Source organism: Mobula hypostoma, chromosome 9 (assembly GCF_963921235.1).
Source record: "Mobula hypostoma chromosome 9, sMobHyp1.1, whole genome shotgun sequence".
NCBI classification, from domain to species: Eukaryota; Metazoa; Chordata; class Chondrichthyes; order Myliobatiformes; family Myliobatidae; genus Mobula; species Mobula hypostoma.
The window spans coordinates 90,386,357-90,405,683 of record NC_086105.1 but is presented as its reverse complement, the minus strand read 5'-3'; the positions used below and the strand labels follow the sequence as shown (position 1 = coordinate 90,405,683).

General features: G+C 43.3%; 1 protein-coding gene across 2 annotated transcripts in view; it reads right to left on the bottom strand.

Moving 5' to 3' along the window:
* The window catches only part of psmg3 (proteasome (prosome, macropain) assembly chaperone 3), a 29,315-nt gene extending 21,913 nt beyond the window's left edge, over positions 1–7,402 (bottom strand). Inside the window, exon 1 of one of the 2 annotated variants that reach the window (XM_063058648.1) lies at positions 7,353–7,402. The gene's annotated coding sequence lies outside the window, so the exon portion shown is untranslated. Of the gene's footprint in view, positions 1–7,318 lie in introns of both variants that reach the window. The other variant, XM_063058650.1, reaches the window with a different exon arrangement.
* Between the last annotated feature and the right edge of the window lie 11,925 nt (positions 7,403–19,327).

Below are 19,327 nucleotides of genomic sequence, written 5' to 3'. Positions count from 1 at the left end.
GAACTACTCCAACGACTCATCGATGAAAAAAGAAAAGCTTTCATCACCTTATAAAATGAGCAACAATCGGCTACCAAAAGGAAACGCTATCAGGAATGCAAGGCTGCAGTCCAGAAGAGCACCCAAAACCTGAAAAACCAATGGTGGAGGAAGAAAGCTCAGGAAATCCAACAACTAGCAGACGCTAACGACACTCGAGGTTTTTTTAATGCAACTAAAGCTATTTTTGGCCCATCCACTCACGGTCAAGCCCCTCTCAAAAGCAAGGATGGTTCAACCATCCTGAAGGGCAATGCTGACATTAATTCTAGATGGAGGGAGCACTTTGAAGATCTTCTAAATCAAACCGTCTCATTTGACAGGAATGTGATTAACAACATTCCAAAACAGCTTGTTGACGACTCCCTAAGCAAAATACCAACACTTGAATAAGTCAAGGAAGCCATCAAAACCTTGAAAAACAACAAGGCCGCTGGACTCAATGCAGTACCAGCCAAGGTCTACAAAATTGGAGGTAACCCGCTTCGTTATCAACTGCATCAACTTCTTATCAAGATCTGGATAAATGAAGATGTACCAGCAGACCTTAGAGACTCAGCAATCGTTACCACCTCCAAAAGGAAAGGCATTCAATGCAAATGTGGACACTATCGTGGAATTTCCCCGTTAGCAACAGCAGGAAAGATCCTCACCCGCATCATGAACAACCGGCTCAAGCCTTTAGCCAAGAAGATCCTTCTGGAGAAACAAACCAGTTTTAGACCATCACGTGGAGCAATCGACATGATCTTCACAATGCGACAACTACAAGAAAAATGTCGTGAACAACTTCAACCTTTGTACATGGCATTCATCAACCTCACCAAAGCCTTTGACTCAGTATGAAGGGTACTCCTATGGGATGTCCTATCCACTTATGGGTGCCCTTAAAAGCCAACATGAAGAAATGTAACATCAACATCACCATTGGGAAACCAATGCCAAGGACAGAAAACTCTGGCAAACCATCATCCGAGAAGGAACAGCAACTTTTGAAGCCAACAGATGTGCAGAATTAGAAGAAAAGAGAAAAAAATGGAAAGAGAGGCAGCAACAACCAAAGCCCAATCTGCCATCTGGAACTACCTGTCCTGAATGTGGAAGAACTTTCAAAGCCAAGATTGGACTCTTAAGCCATTTGAGAGCCCATAAATAGATCAACGGAACGAAGGCCATCATCCTCGACCTTGAGGGATAGCCACTACTACTGTAGCTGGAGATCTGTGATTAGTGGTGTTCTGCAGGAATGTTTACTGGGTCCTCTGCTGTATATAAATTACCTGGATGAAAATATAGATGGGTATGTTAGTAAGTTTGCAGATGATATGAAGATTAGTGGTGGTGTTGTGGATAGCGTAGAAAAGTGGCAAAGAATACAAGAGGATATAGATCAGTTGCAGATACGTGCGGAAAAATAGCAGTGGAGTTTAACCCGGCCAAATGTTAAGTGTTACACCTTGGTAGGCGAAAGGTAAAGAGACAGTACACTGCTAAGGGCATGAACCTTAACAGTGTTGATGAGCAGAAGGATCTTGGTTGCCCAAGTTCAAAAAAGTGGCTACACGGGTTGATAGAGTGGTTACGAAGGTACAGTGCTTTGAAAAAGTATTCAGCCCCCACAACTATTTTCACATTTTACTGTCTCATTTTCCAAATAGGATTTTCGAATTAATCTACAAAACATTGTGCATTAGGTCAAATCAAAAGTAACATTCCAAAACCTGTCAACAATTTATGAAAAACTAAAATCCAAAAACGTGAGGCTGAAAAAGTATTCATCCCCTTCGTAATTACTACGCTAACTTTCCTCAGGTATAATACTGAACTACCTTACCAACTCACCCAATTTGCTGATGTAGAAATTTGTAGGCTTACCTGACTAAATACCCCCACTCTTTGTAAGGTCCAACAGTATGGTAGATTTTCAATAGACCAAACCAAAATGAAAACAAAAGTGCATTCAAGGCAAGTCAAGGAAATGAGAATCGAGAAACACAAATCTGGGGAAGGGTGCCAGACCATCTCAAAGGCACTGAACATGATGTGGAGCTCAGTGCAGTTCATTGTGAAAAAGTGGAAAAAATATAAAACCACAGCCACGCTGCCTAGGTCAGGCTGCACCTCTAAACTTAGCCGCTGGAGAAGAATGGTATTTGTAGGAGCAGCTACTGTGATGCTAAGAGTCACTCTGGATGAGCTGCAGAAGTCAGTAGCTGCAACTGGTGATGAAGGACATGGCTCCATAATCTCTAAGGCCTTGCACAAAAAGGGTATTTATGGAAGAGTAGCAAGGAAGAAGCCCTGGCTAAAAAGAAAGCATGTTCTTGCCTGTCAAGACTTTACAAAGTGTCACTTAGAAGATACTATAAAGATGTCCTGTGGTCAGATGAGACCAAGTGCACTTTTTAGCCTCAACATTAAGCAGTACATGTGGCACAAATCTAATACATTCTAACACAATCAGAAAGGTAACACATTCCCTATTGTAAAGCATGATGGAGGTAGCATCATGCTATGGAGAAGCTTTTCAGCAACAGGGACTGGAAATCTGGTCAGGTTTGATAGGAAGATGAATGCTGCTAAACACAGAGAGATCCAGGATAAAAGCCTGCTAGTCTCTCCCAGAAAACTTAAACTGGGGAGGAAGTTCACCTTTCAGCAGGACAACGAACCAAAGCACACTGACAAAGCAACCATGGAGAAGCTTCAAATGAACAAAATTGATGTCCTTGAGTAGTCCAGAGCCCTGACCTTAACCTGATCAAACATCTCTGGCAAGACCTCAGGATTACCATCCACTGCCACTCCCTAACTAACCTGGCAAGCTTGAGCAATTTTGCAAGGAGAAATGGGCAAATCCATCATGTTGTGCAAAACTAGTAGAGACTTATCCAAAAAGTCTACCGGCTGTAATAACTGCGAGAGGTGGTACTGAGCAAAGGAGGTTGAATATTTTAGAACCATTGACATCTCAGTTTTTCAATTTTTAGTTTTTCATGTTTTACAATTTTCCACATTTTTTGGGCTCTACCAGGAAAAAAAGGAGCATGTGATTCACAAATAAAAATTCTCAGTTAAATTGATCAAAATCCCTGGTTGTAATATGCACTTGTGTGAACAAAGGGTTGAGGGCTGAATAGTTTTACAAGGCACTGCATTTATTAATCGAAGCATTAACATTCAAGAGTCAGGTTATGTTGCAGATTTATAAAACTCTGGTTAGGCCCCAACTGCAGTATTGTATACAGTTCTGGTTGCCCCATTGGAGGAAGGATGTCGAGGCTTTGGAGAGGGTGCAGAAGTGGTTTACCTGGATTAGAGGGCATGTGCTTTAATGAGAGGTTGAGCAAACTTGGGTTTTCTCCGGAACAGTGGAGGCTGAGGGGAGATCTGACAGAAGTCCATATGATTATAAAAGGCATAGATAGAATAGACAGACAATATCTTTTACTCTGATGTTTGAAATGACTAAAACCTGAGGGCATGCATTTAAGGTGAGAGGGGGTAATTTCAAAGGAAATTTTGAGAGACAAGATTTTTTCCAAAGAGTGGTGGGTGCCTGAAATGTACTGGCTGGGATGGTGGCAGAGGCAGAAACATTAGATATTTTTAAGAGATGTTTGGATAGGCACATGAATATGAGACAAATGGAAGGATACAAATATTGTGTTGAAAGAGCAGAGTGGATTGGTTGGCCATTTGATTACTGATTTAAATGGTTCAGCACAACATTGTGGGTTCAGGGGCCTGTTGCTGTGCTGTACTGTTGTATGTTCTACCCACACAGATTGTGGTATCATTACAACCTTTCTCTTTGTGAGATCTTCCTGGGCATAGATAGATTTCCAAGAACAGAAGGTGCTCCACTGGCTGTAAAAAGCTTTGGAATGACTTGGAAGCAGTGGGACACCTTAACATCAGGAATCAATGAAGGTCCACTGGCCTGTAGTGGTTACAAATGTCCTGACTGAGCTACTTCCTGCTCACTGGCAGAGATGCCATCACTCGCTGCCAGTAATACACACCCCAATGTCCTTTTCCAATTCAACCGATGGACCAATCATATCCTTGTGGTTTGATGCTGCACATCTCCTCACTTCCATCACATTTCTGTCACCCCTTTGTGCCTCATATATTCATATATCCTTCTTCCAATTTCCCCCACAATTTTTGTTGCTGCGTTTATTTTTCCAGTCAACCTAATCCTTCCAGGGCATATACAGACTCACATCTTTCCAAAGATTCCAGTCCCCTGAATCCTCCTGACACCCCCATTACTTCCACCATCCCTTAATATCCTTCGATCACCTTCCCTTCCCCAATATCCTTTTCTTATCCGCCTTACCAACCCTAACCCATTGAGAAAGAGATGGAGACTATTGGCATGGCAACATCAGCAAAATGAAGAAGCTGCCATCCTCTCCCACCAACTGCTCATTTCTACCTACTACCCAAAATACACAAACCAGACTGTCCCTGTAGGTCTACTCCAACCCACTGAACTCATGTCCACATACCTTGGCTCCATTTTATCCCCCTTATTTCAGTCCCTTCTCACCTACATCTGTAACACTTCACACACTCTCGATCTCTTCAACAATTTTCACTTCCTATGCCCCGATCGCCTCATTTTCACTGTGGATGTTCAGTCCCTATACACTTCTATCCACCATCAAGAAGCCCTAAAGCTCTCTGCTTCTTTCTAGATAACAGACCTAACCAGTTCCCCTCCGCCATCACCCTATCCCGTGTAGCGGAACTAGCAGTCACACTTTTGACTCCTCCTACTTTTTCCAAACCCAAAGTGAAGCTAGGGCACCAGCATGGGCTCCAGTTACTGTATGTCTGCCTTTTCAAAGGCTACATGGAACAGTCCATGTTCTAAGCATTCATTGGTAATGCTCCCCAATTCTTTCTACGCTACATTAATGACTGCATTAGTGCTGTTTCATGCACTCATGCTGAATTTGTCAATTTCATCAACATTGACTCCAACTTCCACCCTGCCCTCAAATTCATTTTGTCCATTTATGTCACCTCTCTCAATCTCCGGTTTCCTCCTACAGTACAAAGGCATACCCATTAGTAGGTTAATTGGTCATTGTAAATTGCCCCGTGTTTAGGCTAGGACTAAATCAGGGGTTTGCTGGGCGACATGGCTTGAAGGGCCTATTCAGCATTTTATCTCGTTAAATTTCTCTAACCTCCAGTAATTTCTCCCCCTCCCCACTCACCCATTTTCTATTTCCCATTCTGGCTCCCCTTTCCTCTTCTCTTCTCATCTGCCCATTACCTCCTGGTGCTCCTCCTCTTCTATCAGATTCCTTCTTCTTCAGTCTTTTAACACCGACCACCTCTCAGCTTCTCACTTCATCCCCCCCCCCACCCACCTATCTTAACACAGAAACAGCACAATACAGGCCCTTCTGCCCACAATGCTGAAATTACCTCTGGTTACCCATAGCCCTCTATTTTTCTAAGCTCCATGTACCTATCCAAGAGTCTCTTAAAAGATCTTATCGTATCCACCTCCACCACTATCACCGGCAGCCCATTCCACGCACTCGCCATTCTCTGCGTAAAAAAACTCTTCTGCCTCATCTGGCTTCACCAATCACCTTCTAGCTTGTACTCATTCCCCTCCCCCATCTTATTTATTATGGCTTCTTCCCCATTCCTTTCTAGTCCTGATGAAACATCACCTCTTTATTACTCATAGTTACTGCCTGACCTGCTGAGATCCTCCAGCATTTTGTGTCAGTTACACTGGATTTCCAGTAGCTGCAGAATCTCTTATGTTGAAGAAGCTTGCCTTTGACTTCAGGAAGCAGGGCTCACGCCTGTCCCAAAGGTGCTGAGGAGAAGGTTGAGAGCTCCAAATTCCTAGGTATAAGTAGCACCAATAATTTGCCCTTGTCCAACCACATGGATGCTTTGGCCTTAAAATCACATCAATGCCTCTACCTTTTCAGTAAGCTAAGGAAATTCAGCATTTCCCTGGAGACTCTTAACTAATTTTTATATACGCACCACAGAAAGCATCTATTCAGCTGCATCACAGCTTGATAATGGCAACTGCTCTGACCTCCTCCAAGGGGACTACAGCCTTGTCGTAGTGTTTGGAGGCTTGCATGCCTCAATGACCCAGAGCTATGTTGGCTGGAGTCAGGGCGTTGTGCACTTGGTAGGGTCAACCATGCCAAACAGGTCAAAGGGTAGAGGCCACCAGTCCTTCAGGTTCAGGAGTTCAGCTCATGGCTAACAACCCTGACTGGTCAAATAAAAATGTTAAGGAAACAGCAAGGAGGAATTATTCTTTATCTCTGTGTGATGGTATAGGCAGATAGAGACGGACCATCCTAAACACCAGCTGCATAACAGGCAGTAAGATGAAGAGACCAACCTGCTGCATTATGCACAATGTTGCTCTCTAATTATAGTTGGATGTTAAACTAACATCTGTAGTGGACCCGTTGCCTTATAAGGAAAGATTGTACAGACTACATTTGGTTTTGTGTTGGTTTAGGAAACTGTTTAAGGATGTGTTTGAAATGTACATGTTTCAGACATTCTTGACAGGGTGGATTTGGAGAAGGTACCTCAGATATCTCATGAGAGAATCCAGAACTATGGGGGAGGGTTAAGGGAGAGAGGGCAACAGCCTATTTTAATAAAAAATAATTACTCGTTTAAAGCAGTGATAAGAAAAAAAAGTTTTTCTTTCTCTCTCAGAGTTGTCTTTTGAATGATAGCTGAGGCTTTGAATCTTTTCAAGGCAGTGGTAAAGGTAGATAAGCAAGAGGTTAAAGATTACGGTGTAAATTCAAAATGATGTTACTATCGGTTTAGCCATGGATAGTTTCCATCTGATTGTGGTTGAACTTTTAAATGGATCTCTTGTATATTAATAATGAGCTCCTGACCTCGGAATCTACCTGTCATGGCCCTTGTTTGCCTAGCCTGCACTCTCTCTGTAACCGCTTATGTAACACTATACTTTGCATTCTGTTATTGTGTTTCCCTTGTATTACCGCAATGAACCTCTTTTGAAATGACCTGTGTGGATGGTTTCCACCGTATCTCGGGACATGTAGCGATAAACCAATCCCAATCCTACGAAATGGAGCAGTATGCCGGAAGGGCCAAGTGCCCCACTGCCCTGCCCAAACCCCCATCTACCGCTTCCTCTCTCCTCCTCTACCCCGTCCCTCCTACCCACCTCAGCTACTCCCAACCCCCGGAGCCGATCGAGAACCTTCCACAACACAACTTCACTCACTTCTCACTTCCCACAAACAACGGAGACCACGCACCTGCACCACGACGACCCGACCCGACCCGACACGTCACGTTACGTCACGACATGACACGTCATATCGTACACGCGCCCGCTCGGTACGTGCGGCAACGCGCACACGCGGCTAGCGTAACGGAACTGCGCATGCTCAAAGACTCCAGTTCCCTGCTGGATGGCTGTAGTCCGTGGATGTATTCGCTTGGCTGGAGTCCGGAGTAACAAACACAAATTGCTCAAGGAATTATCTATGGAGGGGTTTCAAGCCAAGGCTATTCATTAGGACCGGAAAGGAAAGGGTCTAGGAACTCAGCAGGTCAAGCAGTTGCTGTGGGGGTGGGGGAAGGAATTGGCAATGTCTCCGCCGGTTGAAACCCTGTATCGGGACACCTAGAGTGTCATAGTTATACAGTACAGTATGTAAATGGTCCCCTCAGCCCAATGCTGACCAAGTTGCCTACCCGAGTTAGTTGCATTTGCTTATAATTGACCTGTATCCCCTTAAACCTTTCCGGTCCATGTACCTGTCTAAATGGGATAATTTTACCTACGTCCTCTTGGGAAGTTTACACCACCCTCAGTGTGAAACAGTTGAACCAGGTCTAAAGAACATAGAACAGTACAGCATTGGAACTGGCCTTTCACTTGTCAAAGTTGTGCCCAATTAATTATATTAGTAATCAAATGGCCAGACAAGCTAATCCCTCTGCATACAAAATGTCCATATCCTTACATTTCCTGCACATTCATTGCCTTCTTGAACACCTCCAATGTATTAACCTCCACCCCTGGCAGTGCATTCCAGGCACCCACCTCTCTGTAAAACAAAACCTTGCCCTGCATGTCTCCTTTGAACTTACCCCACTCACCTTAAATACATTCCCTCTGATATTGGACATTTCAACTCTGGGGAAAATATGCTGGCTGTTGATTCTATCTTTATCACTTATAAACCACAATCTCCCCTCAGCGTCTGCTGCTCCAGAGAAAACAAACCATATTTGTCCAATCTCTCCTTATAGTAATTGCTTTCCAAACCAGGCAGCATCCTGGCGAACCTCTTCTGCACCCTCTGTAAAGCCTGGGCTCCCTTTCTATAATGGGATAACCAGAATTGAATGCAATACCCCAGTTGCAACCTAACTGGAGTTTGATAAAACTGCAACATATCTAAGAGTTTAAGGGTTTTGTCATTAGCAGCCACAATATTAATTAATACATTAATCTTCTGCATGAGTCTCCCATAAGGGACTTGGTCAAACACCTTACTAAGATGTCCATGTAGACAATATATATCACCTTCATCACCTCCTTGAATCCTCTCGCATAGTTTCCCTACCACTACCGTGAGACTCGCTGCTCTGTAGCTTCCAGCATTATCCCTATTTCCCTTCTTGAATAATGGAACAATATTAGCTACCCACCAGTCCTCCAGGACTTTGTGTGTGGCTGGACAGGACATGAAGGTAGTGACCAAGGCTCCAGAAATCTCACCTTTTGCTTCTGTCCATAATCTGTTGTATATCCCATTATGACCTGGGGATTAAACCACCCTAATGTTCTTTCAAGAGACCCAACCTACCACCTCCTTTATCTTGATTAGCACATTCCACACTGATCACCCAGTCCTCCACATCCTCCTTGGCAAATACTAATGCAAAATATTAATCTCGGACCTCACTCACATCTTCTGCTTCCTAGCACATATTAACATAGAAACATAGAAAATAGGTGCAGGAGTAGGCCATACGGCCCTTCGAGCCCGCACCGCCGTTTATTATGATCATGGCTGATCATCCAACTCAGAACCCCACCCCAGCCTTCCCTCCATACCCCCTGACCCCTGTAGCCACAAGGGCCATATCTAACTCCCTCTTAAACATAGCCAATGAACTGGCCTCAACAGTTTGCTGTGGCAGAGAATTCCACAGATTCACCACTCTCCGTGTGAAGAAGTTTTTCCTAATCTCGGTCCTAAAAGGCTTCCCCTCTATCCTCAAACTGTGACCCTTCGTTCTGGACTTCCCCAACATCGGGAACAATCTTCCTGCATCTAGCCTGTCCAATCCCTTTAGGATCTTATACGTTTCAATCAGATCCCCCTCAATCTTCTAAATTCCAACGAGTACAAGCCCAGTTCATCCAGTCTTTCTTCGTATGAAAGTCCTGCCATCCCAGGAATCAATCTGGTGAACCTTCTTTGTACTCCCTCTATGGCAAGGATGTCTTTCCTCAGATTAGGGGACCAAAACTGCACACAATACTCCAGGTGTGGTCTCACCAAGGCCTTGTACAACTGCAGTAGTACCTCCCTGCTCCTGTACTCGAATCCTCTCGCTATAAATGCCAGCATACCATTCGCCTTTTTCACCGCCTGCTGTACCTGCATGCCCACTTTCAATGACTGGTGTATAATGACACCCAGGTCTCGTTGCACCTCCCCTTTTCCTAATCGGCCACCATTCAGATAATAATCTGTTTTCCTATTTTTGCCATCAAAGTAGATAACTTCACATTTATCCACATTAAATTGCATCTGCCATGAATTTGCCCACTCACCCAACCTATCCAAGTCACCCTGCATCCTCTTAAGCATCCTCCTCACAGCTAACACTGCCACCCAGCTTCGTGTCATCCGCAAACTTGGAGATGCTGCATTCAATTCCCTCATCCAAGTCATTAATATATATTGTAAACAACTGGGGTCCCAGCACTGAGCCTTGTGGTACTCCACTAGTCACCGCCTGCCATTCTGAAAAGGTCCCGTTTATTCCCACTCTTTGCTTCCTGTCTGCTAACCAATTCTCCACCCACACCAATACCTTACCCCCAATACCGTGTGCTTTAAGTTTGCACACTAATCTCCTGTATGGGACCTTGTCAAAAGCCTTTTGAAAATCCAAATATACCACATCCACTGGTTCTCCCCTATCCACTCTACTAGTTACATCCTCAAAAAATTCTGAGATTCGTCAGACATGATTTTCCTTTCACAAATCCATGCTGACTTTGTCCGATGATTTCACCGCTTTCCAAATGTGCTGTTATCACATCCTTGATAACTGACTCCAGCAGTTTCCCCACCACCGACATTACGCTGACCGGTCTATAATTCCCTGATTTCTCTCTCCCTCCTTTTTTAAAAAGTGGGGTTACATTAGCCACCCTCCAATCCTCAGGAACTAGTCCAGAATCTAACGAGTTTTGAAAAATTATCACTAATGCATTCACTATTTCTTGGGCTACTTCCTTAAGCACTCTAGGATGCAGACCATCTGGCCCTGGGGATTTATCTGCCTTCAATCCCTTCAATTTACCTAACACCACTTCCCTACTAACATGTATTTAGCTCAGTTCCTCCATCTCACTGGACCCTCTGTCCCCTACTATTTCTGGAAGATTATTTATGTCCTCCTTAGTGAAGACAGAACCAAAGTAATTATTCAATTGGTCTGCCATGTCCTTGCTCCCCATAATCAATTCACCTGTTTCTGTCTGCAGGGGACCTACATTTGTCTTTACCAGTCTTTTCCTTTTTACATATCTATAAAAGCTTTTACAGTCCGTTTTTATGTTCCCTGCCAGATTTCTCTCATAATCTTTTTTCCCCTTCCTAATTAAGCCCTTTGTCCTCCTCTGCTGAACTCTGAATTTCTCCCAATCCTCAGGTGAGCCACTTTCTCTGGCTAATTTGTATGCTTCTTCTTTGGAATTGATACTATCCCTAATTTCTCTTGTCAGCCACGGGTGCACTACCTTCCTTGATTTATTCTTTTGCCAAACTGGGATGAACAATTGTTGTAGTTCATCCATGCAACCTATAAATGCTTGCCATTGCATATCTACCGTCAATCCTTTAAGTGTCATTTGCCAGTCTATCTTAGCTAATTCACGTCTCATACCTTCAAAGTTACCCCTCTTTAAGCTCAGAACCTTTGTTTCTGAATTAACTATGTCACTCTCCATATTAATGAAGAATTCCACCATATTATGGTCACTCTTACCCAAGGGGCCTCTCACGACAAGATCGCTAATTAACCCTTCCTCATTGCTCAAAACCCAGTCCAGAATAGCCTGCTCTCTAGTTGGTTCCTCGACATGTTGGTTCAAAAAACCATCCCGCATACATTCCAAGAAATCCTCTTCCTCAGCACCTTTACCAATTTGGTTCACCCAGTCTACATGTAGATTGAAGTCACCCATTATAACTGCTGTTCCTTTATTGCACACATTTCTAATTTCCTGTTTAATACCATCTCCGACCTCACTACTACTGTTAGGTGGCCTGTACACAACTCCCACCAGCGTCTTCTGCCCCTTAGTGTTACGCAGCTCTACCCATATCGATTCCACATCTTCCCGGCTTATGTCCTTCCTTTCTATTGCGCTAATCTCTTCTTTAACCAGCAACGCCACCCCACTTCCCCTTCCTTCATGTCTATCCCTCCTGAATATTGAATATCCCTGAATGTTGAGCTCCCATCCCTGGTCACCCTGGAGCCATGTCTCTGTGATCCCAACTATATCATAATCATTAATAACAATCTGCACTTTCAATTCATCCACCTTATTACGAATGCTCCTTGCATTGACACATAAAGCCTTCAGGCGCTCTTTTACAACTCTCTTAGCCCTTGTACAATTATGTTGAAAAGTGGCCCTTTTTAATGCTTGCCCTGGATTTGTCGTCCTGCCACTTTTACTTTTCTCCTTTGTACTTTTTGCTTCTACGCTCACTTTACACCCCTCTGTCTCTCTGCACTGGTTCCCATCCCTCTGTTGTGAACTAACCTCCTCACGCCTAGCCTCTTTAATTTGATTCCCACCCCCCAACCATTCTAATTTAAAGTCACCTCAGTAGCCCCCGCTAATCTCCCCGCCAGGATATTGGTCCCCCTAGGATTCAAGTGTAACCCGTCCTTTTTGTACAGGTCACGCCTGCGCCAAAAGAGGTCCCAATGATCCAAAAACTTGAATCCCTGCCCCCTGCTCCAATCCCTCAGCCACGCATTTATCCTCCACCTCATCGCATTCCTACTCTCACTGTCGCGTGGCACAGGCAGTAATCCCGAGATTACTACCTTTGCGGTCCTTTTTCTCAACTCCCTTCCTAGCTTCCTATATTCTCCTTTCAGGACCTCATCCCTTTTCCTACCTATATTCTCTCCTTTATCCTGCTCCCTAGTTATCCTTTTGCTTTTGATGTACAGTCTGCTTAGAATGCCTTGGGATTCTCTTTAATCCTCCTTGCCAAGAACTTTTCATGGCTGTTCCTGACACTCCCAATTCCTTTCCTAGTTTTCTTTCCTCACTCCTTTATAATCCTGGGAGCCCTTTGATTTTATTGTCCTAAACCTTAACTATGCTTCCTTTCTCTTCTTGACTAAATTCACCATCTCTTTCAACATCCAATGTTCCCTTACCTTGCCATCCTTGTCCTTCCTTCTTAATGAAACATACCTGTCCTGTACTCTGTGTGATGGTCTTTAAACACCGTCCACATGTTTGATGTGGACTTACCCAAAAACAGCTGTCCCCAATTAGCTCTCCCTAGTTCTTGCCTAATACTCTTGTAATTTGTCTTGTTCCAATAAGATACTTTAATACAAGGCTCATATGTATCAATAGATATCTTAAAATTTAAGGCTCTGTGATCACTGTTCTGTAACTGTTCTCCCACTGACAGGTCAAGTTACTTGGCCAAGCTCATTACCCAACACCAGGTCCATTATGGCCCCTCCTCTTTTTGCACTATCTACACTTAAGAAAGGGATTTTAGAACCCCTCCTGAATGCATCTAACAAATTCTGCCCCAAATAAGGAGGTCCACGTCTATAATAGGAAAGTTAAAGTCTTCCACGTTGTTTGCTAATGTGCCTGCATACCTGCTCCTCTGTGTCCCAGTGGATATTGGCATGATCTGTAGTATAGTCCCTTCACACTGATTGCACCTTCCTTATTTTTGACTGTGTTGATTGTTAACACAAACAATGCATTTCACTGTATGTTTCAATGTACATGTGATAAGCCTGAATTTGCATCTGCATATACAAACGATTCAGTGGATATGTTCTCTATTTTTACCCTTTAAATTATTCCCTTTTCCCGTTAACTCTCTGCCCTGTAGTAGAGATACTTCAACAATTCCCCTCCCCCAATCCCCTCCACAGACACCGTTCACCCCACTGACAGTCTGGTTATTCATGGCTTCCATACTTTTGATCTCTGCCTTTGTTTATAAAGCTTAGTAGAACACATTTTGTTTAATGACTTTCTCAATGTGGCAAATACAATGAACATTACATTTGAATGTCTTATCTTCTATCCCTTTCAAAATAGAATCACACATTCTATTTTGAATCACCTGCAGTTATTCTTCTTGCCAAGATGAAAGTATGGTCATTTCTTAGTAGAAGGATTGCAGCAGTTCAACATAGTGACTTGCTACACCTTCTCCAGGGCAGTGGGATGGGCAATAAACTCAAGCCTTGTGAATGACACACACCATCTCAAAAGCATTGTCAGTGGATAGAGTCAATTTTATCAATGCCATTTATAATTTAAAACTTCTATCAGCTCCCCTTGCCAAGTCCCCTGTTCCCAAACAACCTCAACCTCTCCAGTCTGACTACTAAAGTCCCCCATCGGTGGAATTAATTGCTGATACATTTGTAAACCGACCAAAGCCTTTACATCTTTTCTGAAGTGTTGACCTTAGAACTTTGCACAATATTCCAGTTGTGGTTAACGCCTTTTTACAAGTCCAGAACGACATGTGTACTTTTATCTATCTTCAACAAACTATGTGCATATATGAGCATAAAAAGGAGTAGGCCATTCAGCTCCTTGTGTCTCTTCTGCTCTTAGATAAGATCATGGCTGACTTTTTTTGTACCTCAGAGCTATATTTCTGCATCAGACCCCATCTCTTGATTTCCTTCTTATCTAAAATTCCAGTTCTTTGGAACCTACTCAGCAACTGAATCTTCAGATCACTTGTGTTGAAAGTTCCAAAGATTCACTGTTCTCTAGGTGAAGAATCTTCTTATGTCTGTCGGGAATGGCTGATCACATGTTCAGAGATTTCAAAGGTCCAGAGGTTCAAAGGTCAAATTTAATGTCAGAGAAGTGTATACAATATACATCCTGAAATGCTTTTTCTTCACAAACATCTATGAAAACAGAGAAGTGCCCCAAAGAATGAATGACAGTTAAACATGAGAACCCCAAAGTCCTCCCCCCAGCTCCCCCCCGTGTGTAAGCGGCAGCAAGCAGTGATTCCCCCCCTTGCCCCCAGCAAGAAAAAGTGCACCCGTTACTGAGCGCAAGCGTGCGTTAGGCGATAGCAAAGACATGAACTTGCAGTTACCCCAAAGACGATTACATTTCATCCAGCATTTGACAAACCACAGGTTCTCTTTCTCTCTCTAATACGAGAGAGGGAATTGTCCCTCATTTTCACAGTGAGCAGGAGATATAACAACAACCCACTGGTTTACGATGTTAAAAAGTCTGTTTCGTCGCTTTTTATGAGCTCTGTGCCTGAAGATAACAAAGATCTCAGGTCTTCAGGTCCACAGCAAAAGATTTTCTGGCTTCCCCGATGAGACACAAGCCTCCTGCCGTGACATCGACCCTCAATCTGCCCATCTCCAGAGCCCCGAGATCTTAGGCTTCCAAATACACGCAAGACTCTCAGGCCAAAACAACGGCCGGTCCTGAAACCCGAGAACGGGTCCCATTCCCGCAAAGAACCAAAGTCCTCAAAAGAACCCTGAAAGGGAAAAATAAAGATATTAAAGATGGAAGTCGAGCTGTTTCCAAAGATGTAAACAAAGGAGTTGCCGTTTAGCACCATCTTAACTCCACTTCCAACTTCCAGTTTGACTCCTGGTTCTAGATGCCACAGCTGTGGGAAACATCTGCAACCAAATATATCAACCAGATTTTCAATTTTAACAAACAATTACAGAAAAAGAAAATAAAATTATAAGGGCCCATTATAGTTAGCCCAATCTAAACGTGCACATAAATATTGGAGCTCATTTCTGGAGTAGTTGGGTGTATCACTTTACTCACACACTGAACCCACCTGAAGGCACCTGCCACAGCCCAAATTTCTCTCAAAGACCATCTCGAATGAAATGAGTCTCCTTAGAGACATTCATCTGCACGAAGCATTTCTTACAATGAGGGTTCTCCTTCAAACGGCATTCTGCGGCATCTTCCCTTGTGATCCACTCTGCCGCTCCCACCAAAAAAAAAACCCAAACCAGACTACTGTCCTTCAGAAATCTGTTCCCGCCCAGCACTCCCAGATGTTCCACTGGGCAGAAAGTTACAACACGTACCAAGACAACCCCGACTGGCTGACACCACAATTCTAAGTTGGACAACATGGCTCCTTATCTTTAGCCAAAACAACAACTGCAGGGCACACTGCTTTTACAGAAAATTGCTAAAATAAGAATACCTCACAGTATAGTAGTAGAACTCTTATCCAGGACATTACATTCTCCACCCAACACAAATAGTCATGTCCTAATGACTTTGGAACATTAAACCATTATTAATAACACAGTATTCAAATAAATGTTGTGATTTCAGGACCCCCAGTCCATTTGTAAGTAGAAGTTACATATTGAATCTCACTATGGGATTGATGCAGCGCTCTCTTACCCCAGTGCATCATATGCCAGCTTATCTGGGGGTCTCCGGACTCTCTAAAACTTCCTTACTTCATCTTCGGCTTCTTCAGCTTAAGCCACTCCTTGTGACTATTCCTGTCTATTAGGGGATGCCTCCCCCATCTATCACTCATACCCTCTGATGGCTCAGGTCCTTCTGCCACCCGACTGAACTTAGCTGCATCCCCAATTATATTGGAGTAAGTTTCCCCTCACTCTCTACCATCACGTCTGACTGTCCGCTGGTAGTCCTCCCAGCTATATCTGAGTCAGGGCCGATAGATTCAGATATCTCTTCAACAATTCTTGGGGAGTTTGGATAAGGTAAAGCATACCATACTTCAATTTGCTCATACTCTGACAGTACAGTACTGAATGGTTGATGCCCCTTCAGGTCTTTACACTGAAATCATTCTATTATCACCTTGTTGCCTTTCTGTTCTCCTTCAATGCAGAGTTTTCCTACTAGGTGTAGGTTCCATATCCACACCTACTTCCTTGCCTACGGTGATTGTATTGGAGGACCATTTTCACCCGGAAAATTGGCAAATTTGGCATCCGGCTCTCCACTACGTATGGTGTAGAAACCCAGCAGTCGGCCAACTATGCTTCCCTTGTAGCCTCAAATTTCTTATCTCTATCTCCAGGCATCAGTTGAGAGAACCTAATATTTTGATCCTATCTCCTTTTGTTTTCTTGGTTTTGCTTGGTAGCAGAAAAACCGCTGCTAGCTCATAAGCTTTTTGCAGTTCTTTCCTCATGTCAGACGTACTTGAGATACATCTTCTGTAGCAAGTCTTCACCATCGGTTCCAAAACAGAGATTAACAGGCAACCTCACTTTGCATCCAAATGTCAAATAGAAAGGAGAGTAGCCAGATACTTCATTCTGAGTACAGTTGTAGCAGTGTGCCAAATGTCCAATATGCTGGTGCCACTTGTTCTTTTTGTTGGCATCCAGGCATAAGCATATCTAGCAATGTCTGGTTGAACTTTTCAGGTTGAGGATCACCCTGAGGGTGATATGGCGTGGTTCTTGACTTCTCAACTCCAGGCATGCCCATGTATGAGCCAACTCTCAAAATCCCTTCCCGAATCACTATGTATCCTTCTAGGGAGGTCATAATGAACAAAATATTTCTTAAGCAACTGTGATAGCTCTCTGATCCTTTGTGGGGAAGGCTTGAGCATATCTGGTGTAGTGATCAGTGATGACCAAGACATTCACAATGTTACTAGAATCAACCTCTATGGAGAGGGAACCCATACACCCAAGATCAAGTGGTCCTATATATTGTAAGTGAGGTAATAGAGCAACTCTCATGGCAATATCTTGCTCTGAATACATTGGATGCACAACCTACGGTACTCTTCAACCTCAAGCTTCATTCAGCATCAAAAGAACCGATTTCAGACCAATCCATAAGTCTTGTTAAATCCCAAATGACCTGAGTCATGAAGTGACTTCTATAGAAAAATTTGCCAAGAACAACCATGGTCATGAGACCATGATTGCCTACATCATGCAACACGGCACATGATGATGATGATGATGATGATGATGATATCATCATAACTGTCTGGGGGAATGTAGGTGACCCCAGAAATGTTTTCTGCCCTGTGGTGTATCTCTGCTCCATCCATACAGATTCCACGAGTTACTGAGCCAATACCATTGCATTGATTTGCTCCTTTACTAATAACACTACCATAGCTTCTTTCCTTTTTTACCTGTCTGTCTTAATTATTGCAAACCTCTGGATATTCAATTCTGATACTTGGTTTTCCTGCAGCCTTGTCTCTATATGGGGCACCACAGTAATGCAGCAGTCTCCACGACGCTATCACAGCTGGGGGTGTCAGAATTTGGAGTTCAATTCCAGCGTCCTCTGTTAGCAAATCTGTATGTTCCATCCGGTTTCTCCCACAACCCAAAGACGTAACCACTGTAGGTTAATTAGTCTTTGTAAATTGTCCCATAATTAGCTTGGGCTTAAATTGACGGGTTGCTGAGCAGCATGACTCGAAGGGTCGGGAGGGCCTTTCAATGCTGTATCTCTAAACAAAATAACATATTTTTGCAACTATATCATAGCCTATTAGATCTATCTGTACTTCTTATTCATTGTACTTCTTGTCTCATTGTGAAGCTATGCATTAAGGCATAATAGCTTCGGACTTTGTTCTTAGCCCTCATGGCATTATGTTACACTATGGCCCCTTTTGCCTCTATTTTCATCTTATCATATGCTTGTTTTGGACAAATTTAAGTTGTTTTCTCCAGAGAGTGTCAGAGGCTGAGGTGAAAACTGTCAGAGGTTTATAAAACTGTGAGAGGCATTGATAGGGTAGAGAGTCAGAATCTTTTTTCTCCGGGGCAGAATAAATGAATGTTTAGTTAGATCAGAGATCAGGAGGAATTTCTTTAGCCAGAGGGTAGTGAATCTGTGGAATTCGTTGCCACAAACGGCTGTGGAGGCCAGACCACTGGGTAGATTTAAAGTGGAGGTTGATAGGCTCTAGACTCTCAAGGGCATCAAAGATCATGAGAGAAGACAGGATAATGGGGCTGAGAGGAGTAATAAATCAGCCATGATGGAATGGTGGTGCAGATTTGATTGGCTGAATGGCCTAATTCTGCTTCTGTGGCTTATGGTCTTAATAAATAATAAATAAATTTTAACTTATTTAAGTGTGAGGTGATGCGCTTTGGACATTTAAACTAGTTTAGGACCTATACAGGGCACTGGCAAGTGTCATGGAGCAGAGGGGCTGGGATTATTAACATGTACAGTTCAACTAAATCAGCTGCACAACTAGACAGGGTGATGAAGAAGGCATTAAGCATGTTGACCTTTGTTGGCCAGAAAGAACTACAGTCTACAAATCAGTGAATTTGAATGAATCAAAGACAATGGAAGCAGACAGACCAATTGCCTTTGTTCTTGCCATAAGGGAGGAGATGCAGGCTGCCAATTTATGAAGACACTCTTTTCCCCATTTTGAGTTACATTTGTTTTAAAGTTGACACAATGATGCCTCAGGTAATCTGCTGAACTAGGGACCATTTCCAAATGAGGAGTTATTTGTGAAGTGTTCCTTGGTTGGATGCAAGTTTGTGACTGTTGAACTCTGTATCTGTTCTGTGTGATTCAAGCTGGTTGCTGACTGAGAACAAAGAGCCATCAATTGTTGATTGTCACTTGCTGAGAGAAGAGCAATAAATGGATGCTGGACTGGAGCAGAGCCAATAAAAAGGTGTTAAAGGTCAGACCCATGACCTACAGCCAATGACACTGGAATGCAAT